This window comes from Rutidosis leptorrhynchoides, chromosome 10 (assembly GCF_046630445.1).
Source record: "Rutidosis leptorrhynchoides isolate AG116_Rl617_1_P2 chromosome 10, CSIRO_AGI_Rlap_v1, whole genome shotgun sequence".
NCBI lineage: Eukaryota > Viridiplantae > Streptophyta > Magnoliopsida > Asterales > Asteraceae > Rutidosis > Rutidosis leptorrhynchoides.
The window spans coordinates 231,337,182-231,351,940 of record NC_092342.1 but is presented as its reverse complement, the minus strand read 5'-3'; positions in this window follow the sequence as shown (position 1 = coordinate 231,351,940).

Here is a 14,759-nt window from a genome sequence, read left to right as displayed (position 1 = left end):
AATGACACTTGATCAACGTGAATATAATACAGTAATTCATGCTGAGTTTCTAAATGGAACATGATGATTCACAGATCATAACGTCATCATGTGCCATGTTACACGACTCTTATATTCTATTTAATCTCTAAAATATCAAGAAAATATTTCTTGATGATTCGGTTTTTTCCAGAGTATTCTGGTAATTTAACAAATCAAGATCTTGCCATTACCATTTCCGTCTTAGAACATTAACAATGTTCATTCCGAAATTTATATCTGCGAATTCTGGACTATTACAAGCGGTGCTTAATCGCAAGAAGAAGAAACGAAAGGACAAAACTTTGAAATAAAAATTGGGGTATAAATCGCGGCAAATAAAATAGAGCATTAACTGTGGATGACAATGATTATAGAAGACATAAGCAGAGACTTTGAAATATAAGAGAAGATATAAAGCTCAACGATAAACCGGAAATTATAAACCATATATATATCGATGCGTATGGCAATATAAAGACACGAGAGAACTAAAAACACTATAAAACCAAGTGTATAGTAGAAGTAAATAGATTCTTCCGGCGGTAGATGAAAAAGAAGAATGACCGATATGAAAGTTAGAAGTATATCGAGAATCAGCACTGGATGGAGCATATTGAAGAATACTTTAAAAAAAAAATATGAGTTGAGGGAGAAAGAATATAAGGTGTGAGTTGTAAGGAAACGAAGGAGGTGGATTTATAGGAAAATCTCCGACAGAGCAATCAAAATGGATGATCACATTTAAAGCGGATCCTAATTTCCTTAATCAAATCCTATTACGAAGATTTTCTCCAAATCTCTTGAATTTGGAATTCAATCCTATTTACGTCAAAAGATATGACGAATCTATACCTACTCATTTCACTCTTTTGGTAATAGCTTCACTCGTACTCTTTACAAAATCAAATGGTTTTATCCATATTACTCATTGATGATAAAAACCCTAATCTTCAGCTTATATGCATCATGAAAACATACATATTGTCAGCCATGACCATCCCAATCAAATTTCAGGACGAAATTTCTTTAACGGGTAGGTACTGTGACAACCCGAAAATTTCCGACCAAATTTAAACTTTAATCTTTATATATTCCCGACACGATAAGCAAAGTTTGTAAGTTGAATCTCAAGAATTTTAAACTGTGTTCATACATTCATTTAACCTTGACCAGACCTTGACGATTCACGAACCATTATAAATGAATATGAACTTATGTGTATATATATGTGTACATATTATAACTTGAAAACGTTAACAAAGTATTTGATATATAATACTTTACCTAAACGTAATTGTTTAAATATAAGTTTATTTATCGACGAGATTAAAAGATAGAAATATCAGATACATTGATATATGATTACGAGTCTTTGTTGAGAGGTCCACATTGATTTGAGAAATCTTTCCATTTTAACAACATTTGGAAAATGGTAATATGATTTATAAATAAAAACAAAAGTGTCAATTAATGGAAATTAGATAAAGGATAGTGGAGATTCATGCAGATTTTCCAATGTATGTTTTACATAAAATTTTCTCATGTCTTTTGATATATTAACTATTTAGCTTACCTATTATTTAAAAGTGAGAACATGGAATGTAAATAATTATATGTTAATATTAATTTGTTATATTAATAATTATTATTATCATTATTACTAATATTATTATTAATATTATTATTAGTATTATTCTTGTTATTAAAATTATTTTTATTATTATTATAATACAACTTATTATTATCATTTAATATTTTATTTTTAATCTCGTATAAGCTGTTAAGCATCCCAATCCCCATCAGTTTTAGTTTTCCTATCAATTCTATTCCACTTGTGATATAATGTCGACCAGCTAAAAGATAAACTGGAAAAAAAAAGTGTCGGTCCCAAGTTTGAGTATAAGGCAAATGATTGTCTTCTTGCTTGATTAAATTATCTATCTCTCAATCCACTAACACCCACTTACACATTTTAGCAACAAACTCCAATTCTTTTCCTCTTTCTCTATACAAACGAGAATCAACCCTCACCACCACTTGAAACCCTCTATCACCACGGCCACCATGACCACTGTAACATCCCGCGTTTTTCCGTTAAATTTATTTTAACACCGTCTTTTTTTTAAATGACATCTCTCGTCACCTATATTTGTACACTTCGTTAACCAGTGTTCTTGATAATTCCGTTACTCGATTACAACATCTCTCGTTAACTTGCGTTTTAAAAATATTCGATCGGTTAAATCCCGCAACCGCTTCTAAACTCGAGGGACTAAAATTGACACGGGGCAAACTAGTTGACTAGGTCAACTAGTCCACCCCAATCACCACCATTCAATCCCTCCATCTCTCTCTCTTTCTTTCTTTTTTTTCTCTCAAGAACACAAACATAATTCATCATCTAAATTCGGATCGGGAAGCAAACTTCAAAACAAATTACATATTCGTGATCCTCTCATCATCCTCTTCGATTTGGTACCAATTTCATCCATTTTGGGTAACATTTCTAAAACACTAAATTTCTCTAAATTCGTTTTATATACTTAAAATTGTGTTAGTTAGTGTCTATGGCTCGTGTGTAACATGAATATATGTTTTGTTTGCTCGATTTGTGGTTTGGAGTAACTAGTTTGAGTTTTTGAAATGGGTTTGCTTAATCCTTGATTTTTGGATGAGTTAATGTTGTTAGATTGTTAAAGTGCATGATTTAATTGTGTTACTAGTATCATTAGCCACATTTGGATGTGTAGGTTGATTAAGAAAACTTCAAAAACCCGATTAATGATTTTGTGAGGTTTGACTAGGGTTTGATAGTTCTTGACATGAACTTTTGGATGCTTAAATGCCATGGAATGTTAATTGTTAGTGTTTAGTAGTAATGTATGCTTCATTACCTTCGAAACGGCATATCATATGTGTGAATTGGATTCCCGGAACTCAAAATGCATTTGATGAACTTGAAACTTTGAAAATGGACTTTTATTGATCACTTGATGAGATTTCGGCTATTGTAAATGATGTTTTTGTTTGATGATATGTGGTTAGTTGTATTGCTCGTCAAAATACCTTTCCGAGGATATAAAATACATGTTTTGGTTGTTTGCGGATCATAAATGGTGAATGTTTGATGTTTGGTTCGTGCATACTTTGAAAAACTGACCAGAAATCTCTGCCCAGATGGTGGCGCGGCGCGCCCCATCCCCTCGCGGCTCGCGGATTGGCCTGGCCAGATTCTGCTCACTTTGTCACATTTCACGCGAAATGTTTGACTAGCTACCGACCTCCGATTCACATGAAACTTGTTTTAATATACTTGTATATGAATATTTAGCATAGAAAAATAGTTCGGGACCCGACCCGAACGCGTTGACTTTTTCGTTGACTTTGACCAAGTTTGACTTTTAGTCAAACTTAACCAAACTTTTATACAATCATTCTAACATGCTTTTATACTTGTTTCTTGTATGAAACTTGACAACGTGATTCACATGCTATACTTAATCGAGTCGTAACGAGCCATAGGACTAATTGAACACATTTCACCCGACCTTGTGTCGTAACCGGTTAATTGATACAACTTATTTGTTTAGGTCAAGGCTAAGCAACTTTCATGCACACGTTTACTTTGTGAAGTACATTTATACTCGTGCACTCGAGGTGAGATCATAGTCCCACCTTTTCAACAACTTTTTATACTTTTAAATTGTGGGCTGAGAAACATATACTTTGTTACATTTTGTACTACTTACTTTTATACTTTGAACACAAGTACAAGGAAAACAAACATTCCACAGCGAGTTAGAACAAAAATCCTCAATTCGATTATCATTAGTTACACTTGCAGGGTGTAAGCGAGAACTTATATTGTGTGGCCATACGGGTTTGACAAACCCTCATTACGGACGGTTCGCTACCGTCTACGGATGAAATATATTTTCGAGAGACAGTGTATGTTCTAACACTATTGTGATGGGGTTCTATGGAAGGAAACGTTAAGTCTTGATAATTGGGTGCTCGCGAACCAACTTTTGGAATGCAACTTTTGGATGATCAATTTATGGAAATACTAAATCTTGTGGTTCAAAATATAACTTTTATTAATACACCTATGATTTCACCAACGTTTTTCGTTGACAGTTTTCTATATGTTTCTCAGGTTCATACATGGCTATTTGATACATGCTTCCGCGTACATTCATACTTGCTTGGGGTCAAGCATACATGCATACACTCTGATTTTATGCTTGGAGTCAAGCATACATACATGCATACGCTAGTGATAGCACCTTTGGATTCAAACATATTGTTTACATACTTACGCTATTTATAGCAACTGTGGTTTCAAACTAATTATGTCGCAAGTTATTTCATTCATACTTTATAACTTTGTAAACTTAAACTTATTGTCGATCCGTTTGTTAAACTAAACTTTGTACCTTTCAAATGAACGCGACATAATTTTGGTCAAACGAGTCTCATATAGGGACTACGACCACGCAACAGGACCTAAGTTAACGACGCCGTCAATAACGGTTTTGGTCGGGTCGTTACAAGTGGTATCAGAGCGTTGGTTGTAGGGAACTAGGACGTGCATTAGTGTGTCTAACAGAGTCGTTAGGACGCATTAGTGAGTCTAGACTACAACCGGATAGTTAGCCATTGCATTCTGACATACATTTGCTATAGATAGCACTTACTTGACTACTTGTGCATTATACTTGAATCATTCTTAGGAAAACTTTTTAATGGTACCCAACCTTCATCATACGAACTCGTATTCCGCCACTTTTTGGTAATACACGCGAATTCAAGGTTTATACGCGTACGGATGACCACGACTTCGTTAGTCACTCTAGTTCGGGAATTCTGACTCCTCGGTTGTTATCCACCCCGTCTCAGCTTACTATCCATGAGTATTGTAAAGTCACTGTCACTACTCTAGATGAGTATCGTCATCACTATTTATCGCTACGGTTGCGTACTACTCGCTATCATGACTCGTTACTCTTTTCATACCTGAATACATTATTGTCTGATTCGAACCGCATTGACGTGAACAATCACTTATACACTTCCCTCGGGGAACGCATCTTTAGAGTTGCCCTAATTTTTTCGATTCAATACGAGTCACGTTAGAGACGTCGTTACACTTTGTTTATTTTAAACTTCACGATTACACGAACTTGAATCTATAGAGTGATGTGGGAATGGAGGTATGAGTTAGCGTAATATAACGACACTCGATCAACGTGGTTATATTACGGTAAGACATACCAAAGTTCTAGTGACGCGTGATGGTGGTTAGACTCGATCAACCTAAACACCACCATGTGCCATGTACATGACTTCATCTTTTCAGGTTTGGACATCCGAAAACTCCGAGAATATTTATAACAACCATACCGGGGACACACCTTCAATTATTGTCAAATTATATTTATGCTTCCGAATGAATTACCGATTCCATTCGACTTCAACCGTATGTTACACGTGTATACTATCTCGTCCTCGCACAGTCTTATTGACTAACTACAATTTACTCGTTATGCTCACATCGGGGCGGAAACTTCTCTTGCATCACCCTCGTACTTCCGGTTCAGGAGGTCCTTATTCTAAATTCTCAATGGAGAGCGACTCTTCACGTCATACAAGTATTCGCCGCGAGGGTGGATAGTCCTAACAATCGTTTTCAAAACCCGATAAGAACTTGCCCCGACGAACGTTTTTGGAAACCGATAAATCTTCCGCGACGCGAATTTTCTTGAGAAACTTGTCCTAGCTAACGTTTTCAATTCCTAGCAAACTTGTTCAATATGCCTTAGGGAAATGTACCCCGTTTCGGATCGAGATCCTCGTTTCACTTCTAGATTTTGGAGTACCTTACTAAAAGCCTCGGGACCGCGTTTAGACATGAGTACCGCGTACCATCCACAACCCGACGGACCGAACAAACATACGATTTAAGTCTTGAAAACCATAATACGAATTTGTATTACCAACTTCAAATTTACTTGAGAAAAGTATTTTCCTTTAACCGAATCCTCGTACTACAATGATTTTCATTCGAGTTTTAACGTCACTCCTTTTGAAACCACATGTGACCGAAAACGTCATTCTCCTTTGTCGAACCAAGTAAACGATGATCAATTCACCGGGGCTGAGGTTATTCATGAGCAACCGAGAAAATTTATTCATATTCAGGTAAAACCCTACGCGACTCGTAATCACCAAGAGCTACGCCGATGTTAGACGTAAACATTTCAAATTCCACGTGGGAAACCGCGTCACGTTAAGAGTCGCCCCTTGGAAAGGTGCAATCCGTTTCGGGAAAACGTAGGAAGCTAAATCCGCGATATTTTGATCCTTTAAATTCTTGGGGTGTTTTGGACCCGTCGCTAACCGTTTAGACTTTTCCGACTCATTTTGGGTCTCCGTTTATCCTACATTCGATGTATCAACTCAAAGACGTGTTTTGCGAAACAAGAACTTGTTATTCCTTTTCGATGGGCTCACTATCGACGATAAACTTCATTCCTAGGAGGGCCGGTCGAAACCATGAATCGTGAACCCAAACTCTAAGACGACGTGAAACCCCGACCGTCAAAGTTCGTTGAAATACCCTAGAACGTACTTCTCCCTCATTCGTAGAATTGGCAACACAAGATCTCGAGGAAGATTCAACAACTACTACTTCCAACTAAATTTCGGGACGAAATTTCTTTTGAGGTGTGGATAATGTAACATCCCGCGTTTTTCCGTTAAATTTATTTTAACACCGTCTTTTTTTTTAAATGACATCTCTCGTCACCTATATTTGTACACTTCGTTAACCAGTGTTCTTGATAATTCCGTTACTCGATTACAACATCTCTCGTTAACTTGCGTTTTAAAAATATTCGATCGGTTAAATCCCGCAACCGCTTCTAAACTCGAGGGACTAAAATTGACACGGGGCAAACTAGTTGACTAGGTCAACTAGTCCACCCCAATCACCACCATTCAATCCCTCCATCTCTCTCTCTTTCTTTCTTTTTTATCTCTCAAGAACACAAACATAATTCATCATCTAAATTCGGATCGGGAAGCAAACTTCAAAACAAATTACATATTCGTGATCCTCTCATCATCCTCTTCGATTTGGTACCAATTTCATCCATTTTGGGTAACATTTCTAAAACACTAAATTTCTCTAAATTCGTTTTATATACTTGAAATTGTGTTAGTTAGTGTCTATGGCTCGTGTGTAACATGAATATATGTTTTGTTTGCTCGATTTGTGGTTTGGAGTAACTAGTTTGAGTTTTTGAAATGGGTTTGCTTAATCCTTGATTTTTGGATGAGTTAATGTTGTTAGATTGTTAAAGTGCATGATTTAATTGTGTTACTAGTATCATTAGCCACATTTGGATGTGTAGGTTGATTAAGAAAACTTCAAAAACCCGATTAATGATTTTGTGAGATTTGACTAGGGTTTGATAGTTCTTGACATGAACTTTTGGATGCTTAAATGCCATGGAATGTTAATTGTTAGTGTTTAGTAGTAATGTATGCTTCATTACCTTCGAAACGGCATATCATATGTGTGAATTGGATTTCCGGAACTCAAAATGCATTTGATGAACTTGAAACTTCGAAAATGGACTTTTATTGATCACTTGATGAGATTTCGGCTATTGTAAATGATGTTTTTGTTTGATGATATGTGGTTAGTTGTATTGCTCGTCAAAATACCTTTCCGAGGATATAAAATACATGTTTTGGTTGTTTGCGGATCATAAATGGTGAATGTTTGATGTTTGGTTCGTGCATACTTTGAAAAACTGACCAGAAATCTCTGCCCAGATGGTGGCGCGGCGCGCCCCATCCCCGCGCGGCGCGCGGATTGGCCTGGCCAGATTCTGCTCACTTTGTCACATTTCACGCGAAATGTTTGACTAGCTACCGACCTCCGATTCACATGAAACTTGTTTTAATATACTTGTATATGAATATTTAGCATAGAAAAATAGTTCGGGACCCGACCCGAACGCGTTGACTTTTTCGTTGACTTTGACCAAGTTTGACTTTTAGTCAAACTTAACCAAACTTTTATACAATCATTCTAACATGCTTTTATACTTGTTTCTTGTATGAAACTTGACAACGTGATTCACATGTTATACTTAATCGAGTCGTAACGAGCCATAGGACTAATTGAACACATTTCACCCGACCTTGTGTCGTAACCGGTTAATTGATACAACTTATTTGTTTAGGTCAAGGCTAAGCAACTTTCATGCACACGTTTACTTTGTGAAGTACATTTATACTCGTGCACTCGAGGTGAGATCATAGTCCCACCTTTTCAACAACTTTTTATACTTTTAAATTGTGGGCTGAGAAACATATACTTTGTTACATTTTGTACTACTTACTTTTATACTTTGAACACAAGTACAAGGAAAACAAACATTCCACAGCGAGTTAGAACAAAAATCCTCAATTCGATTATCATTAGTTACACTTGCAGGGTGTAAGCGAGAACTTATATTGTGTGGCCATACGGGTTTGACAAACCCTCATTACGGACGGTTCGCTACCGTCTACGGATGAAATATATTTTCGAGAGACAGTGTATGTTCTAACACTATTGTGATGGGGTTCTATGGAAGGAAACGTTAAGTCTTGATAATTGGGTGCTCGCGAACCAACTTTTGGAATGCAACTTTTGGATGATCAATTTATGGAAATACTAAATCTTGTGGTTCAAAATATAACTTTTATTAATACACCTATGATTTCACCAACGTTTTTCGTTGACAGTTTTCTATATGTTTCTCAGGTTCATACATGGCTATTTGATACATGCTTCCGCGTACATTCATACTTGCTTGGGGTCAAGCATACATGCATACACTCTGATTTTATGCTTGGAGTCAAGCATACATACATGCATACGCTAGTGATAGCACCTTTGGATTCAAACATATTGTTTACATACTTACGCTATTTATAGCAACTGTGGTTTCAAACTAATTATGTCGCAAGTTATTTCATTCATACTTTATAACTTTGTAAACTTAAACTTATTGTCGATCCGTTTGTTAAACTAAACTTTGTACCTTTCAAATGAACGCGACATAATTTTGGTCAAACGAGTCTCATATAGGGACTACGACCACGCAACGGGACCTAAGTTAACGACGCCGTCAATAACGGTTTTGGTCGGGTCGTTACAACCACCATCACCTTGCTCAACTTTTAACCGATCACCAACATCAAACCTAATTTATCACCATGCATCGATCACCATTAAAACCACCATTGAACCCTCATCATAACATGTTCGAACCATCCCTCCTGTTTCTGTTAATGTTCAGCGAAACCCACCACATCATCAACAAACCCATCACAAAACCTCTTGATATTATTCGCTATCCTACTATTCCTGTTTCCAATTACTAACAACACCATAACCCGTTACTTTTTGTTCCTATTGTTGCAGCAACTATTCGAGAACTTACCATCTGCTACCATTTTTCTCTGACAACAACCAACACACAAAGACCATCACAACCACTTACGATCACCCCTACAACCAACCAAGAACTACCAACACTTTATGATCTTCAAACCCAGAACCATCATCACCAATTTGATACCTCGTTCTTTTGCGAATAACCACAACCCACTTTGAAACACTAATGATTACTCCATTAAGCTGCTGCAGCTTCTGTTAGTTATCTCTGCTGTAAAACCATCATCAAACTCCTCTGTTGCTACGTCTCTTATTTATGTTTCTTCTTCTAATTCAAACACCATAAACCTCAACCCATCATCAACTCTATGTGTTTTTCTGCTTCCTTTCAAACTGTCACACGCTACATGAATTATGCTGTACTATTCAGTTTTATGAAGAAAATAAGGGAAGAATACAATGATGAAACATGATAGTGATAATGACCGGGTTAGTGATGAATAAATTTGTTGTTTTCTTTTAAAAGCGAACCCCACAAGATTATGACTTCCAGCTATTTTAATTCACGAGATATATAGTTAATCAAAAACTGTAAACCCACTTGATTTTAATTAGAGGTGAAATCGTGCTGTACAGAAATATTCCTAGGGCCACCATGTTTCCCTTTTTAAAAGTCGTAATATTTTTTTTATTAAGAGGGCTCAAGAAACTAGTGGGGTTTTTAGACGGGCTAGGCTTAAATAACTTTGGGCCGTTGGTTTGGGTTACTATCACCTTCTCTCGGTTTCCATAAAGAGTGTGATACTACTCGAGGTCTTCTGATAGAGTTGCTTCTATTGTTCTATCTAAACATGTATAAACCTAAACCATTAGATAGTGATGATGACAGATAATGATCGTGAAGATGATGTTATGATCTTAGGTTAAGTGATTTTGTTTATGATGATAGTTTATGAGGTATATGATGATACGTGATAAACAATGATGATGTATGATGTTATGATGAATGATGATGATTATATTATTACCGTATGATGTGGTATTATGATGAAAACGATTAGATAATTAAGGAGATGATGTTATGATCGTATTAATGATTATGATGATATTAGTGATGGTACGGTGGTTGATCGATGGCGGGTTAATATTGGAAGATAGGATGATGTGGAAGAAGAAAGAAACATAAACGTACGAGTTAATAAAATATAAAGTAATAATACAAACAGGAAGTAACGAGGAGAGTAGTAGTTAGAGTGAGTGTTGGGTGAGTGAAAGGTCCTAGGTTCAAAACTAGGCCGCAACATTTTTTTTTTTTTTACAATAAAAGTTGTTGTTGGGCCAGGTTCATGTATATTTCGTTGGGCCGAGATCAAATTACCTGTTGGACCGAATTAATCGAGGGCCGAAACAAATAGATATATATTTACGGGATGTGTTTTAACAAGAAACGAAAGAATGGAGGAATGGTTAGGGTGTTGTCTTTGTTAACGAGAGGTCGCGGGTTCAAGCCCGAGCAGCGGCGTTTCTTTTTAAATGCTTGTTTCTTCAAAGGTTGTATTCTATTATTATTATTATTATTATTATTATTATTATTATTATTATTATTATTATTATTATTATTATTATTATTATTATTATTATTATTATTATTACTACTACAATTATTAACATAAGTATTGGTCATCATTTATTATTATTATCATTACAATTATGATTATTATTATTATTATTATTATTATTGAAAATACAAACATGATTATCATTAATAGTAATATTATTATGTAGTATTATTATTAATATAATCTTTAGTAATAAGATTGTTATTATTATTATTATTATTTATTAAGTAGTATTATCAAAATTATTATTTCCATTATCATTATTACTAAACTTATCTTTTTATTAAAAACTACTATTATTATTAAAAAGTATCACTCCTACTAAAATTATTTTGTTGTTATCATTAAAAACTATCATTTTCTTTATTGAAAATATCATTATTTATTAAAGTAACATTTATTATTATTATTATTATTAATACTATTATTACTACCATTATTATTATTATCCTTAACTTATTATTATTATGCTTATTATTTTTTTTACAAACAAAAGATATCTATATAAAAATATATATTCATTACATATATTATAAGTATACTAATATTAGATTTTTAATATATTAACAAATATAATATTATTAATCTCACATTTACTAAAGTATATATACATCATATAAGTATTATAACAAATAATAAGGAGTAATATAATAATATAAAGATATTAATCTATATATATTATAAAATGTATATAAACATAGTTGAGTAATATTACAATGTGTTAATATATATACTTGTTATAGGTTCGTGAATCCGAGGTCAACCCTACTTTTGTTCAATGTCGTCATATTTATTTTTACTACAAAATACAGTATGGTGAGTTTCATTTGCTCCCTTTTTAAATGCTTTTGCAATATATATTTTTGGGACTGAGAATACATGCGATACTTTTATAAATGTTTTACGAAATAGACACAAGTAATCGAAACTACATTATATGGTTGAATGATCGAAGTCGAATATGCCCCTTTTACTTGGTAACCTAAGAATTAGTAAATCAGTCTACTAATTGACGCGAATCCTAAAGATAGATCTACTGGGCCTAACGAACCCAATCCAAAGTACCGGATGCTTTAGTACTTCGATGTTGTTTTTATCATGTCCGAAGGATTTCCCGGAATGATAGGGGATATTCTTATATGCATCTTGTTAATTTTCGGTTACCAGGTGTTCAATCCATATGAATGATTTTTGTCTCTTTGCATGGGACGTATATTTATGAGAACTGGAAATGAAATTCTTGTGGTCTATTAAAATGATGGAAATGATTATTTATGTTAAACTAATGAACTCACCAACCTTTTGGTTGACACTTTAAAGCATGTTTATTCTCAGGTATGAAAGAAATCTCCCGCTGTGCATTTGCTCATTTTAGAGATATTACTTGGAGTCATTCATGACATATTTCGAAAGACGTTGTATTCGAGTCGTTGAGTTCATCAAGATTATTATTAAGTCAATTATAGTTGGATATATTATGAAATGGTATGCATGCTGTCAACTTTCGATGAAATGAAAGTTTTTCTTTTAAAACGAATGTAATGTTTGTAAAATGTATCATATAGAGGTCAAGTACCTCGCGATGTAACCAAGTGTAATGTATTCGTTCTTATGGATTAGGACGGGTCTTTACATATTCTACTACTTTCTGGTAACACACGTAAATTCAAGATTCATACGCGTAAGGATGACGACGACTTCATTAGTCACACTAGTTCGGGAACTCTGTTTCGTCGGTTGTTATTCGTCACCGTCCCGGCTTACTATCCACAAGTGTTGTAAAATTTCCACCACTACTTTAGATGAGTATCCTCATCACTATTTATCACTACGGTTGCATACTACTCGTTATCATGATTCGTTACTCTTTTCGTACCTAAAGACATTATTGTTTGACTTGAACCGCAATGACGTGAACCATCATTTAAACATTTCCCTCGGGAAACACTTATCAGAGTTGCACTAATTCTTTTGATTAGATACAAGTCACGTTAGTGATGTTGCTATACTTAGTTCATTTTAAATCTTCATGATTACACGAACTTGATTCTATAGAGTGATGTGGGAATGGAGGTATGAGTTAGCGTAATATAACGATACTCGATCAATGTGGTTATATTATGGTAAGTCATACCAAAGTTCTAATGACCCGTGATGGTGATTGGACTCGATCGACCTAATCACCACCACGTGCCATGTACATGACTTTATTTTTCTTTATTGACATCCGAAAACTTCGAGAATATTGGTAACAACCATACCAAGGACACACCTTCGATTATTGCCGAACCATATTTATGCTTCCAAATGAATGACGAATTCTTTCAACTTCAAACATATGTTACACGTGTATATTATCTCGTTTTCGCACAGTTTTATCGACGAACTACAAAATGCTTGGTATGCTCATATCGAGGCGGAAAAATTCTCTCGCATTACATTCGTACTTCCATATAAGGAAATCTTTTATCTAAATTCTCAATGGAGAGAGAGACTCTTCACATTATACTAGTATTCGCCACGAGGGTGAATAGTCCTAACGAACGTTTTTTCAGAAACCGATAAGAAACTTGTTCTAACAAACGTTTTCAAGTCCAAACAAATTTGTTCAAATGTATCTTAAAGAAATGTACCTCGTTTCGGATCGAGATCCTCGTTTCACTTCTAGATTTCGGAGTGCCTTACAAAAAGCCTCGGGACCACGTTTATACATGAGTACAGCACATCAACCATAAACAGACGGACTAAACAAACATACGATTCAAACCTTGGAAATCATAATACGAGTTTGTGTTAGCAACTTCAAATTTACTTGAGAAAAGTATTTTCCTTTAGCCGAATTCTAGTACTACAATAATTTTCATTTGAGTATTAACGCCGCACCTTTCAAAAACTCATATAGCCACAATTATCGTTTTCTTAATTGTTGAACCGAAGTAAATGATAATCAAACCACCGAACCTGAACTCATTCATGAAATAACCGTTAAGATCGTTCAATTCCAAGAAGGACTCAAGACGGCTCGTAGTCGCCAAAAGAGCTACGCCGATGTTAGACGTAAACCTCTTGAATTCCAAGTGGGTAACCGCGTAACGTTAAAAGTCGCGCCTTGAAAAGGTGTAATCCATTTCGGGAAACGTAGAACGCTAAATCCGCAACATTTGGATCCTTTTAAAATCTTGGAGCGTATTGAACCCGTTGCTTAGTTTCGATCTCTCGACTCAATCGAATTTCGTTCATCCTACATTCCATGTATAAAACTTAAAGAGGCGTCTTTTCGAACAAGAACTTGTTATCCTTTTCGATGAGCTTACAATCGATGAAAAACTTCACTTCCTAGGAGGACCGGTTGAAATTATGAATCGTGAAACCAAACTCTAAAACAACGTAAAATCCCGACTGTCAAAGTTCGTTGAAATGCCCAAGGAAGTACCCTCGCTTATTCGTAGAATTGACAATGCAAGATCTCAAGGAAGAATCAACGACTACTACTTCCAACTAAATTTCGGGACAAAATTTCTTTTAAGGTGTAGGTAATGTAACATCCCGCGTTTTTCCTTTAAATTTATTTTAACACCGTCTTTTTTTTAGATAATATCTTTCGTTATCTAAATTTGTATCTTCCGTTGAATAACATTCTTAATATACCCGTTATTTAATTA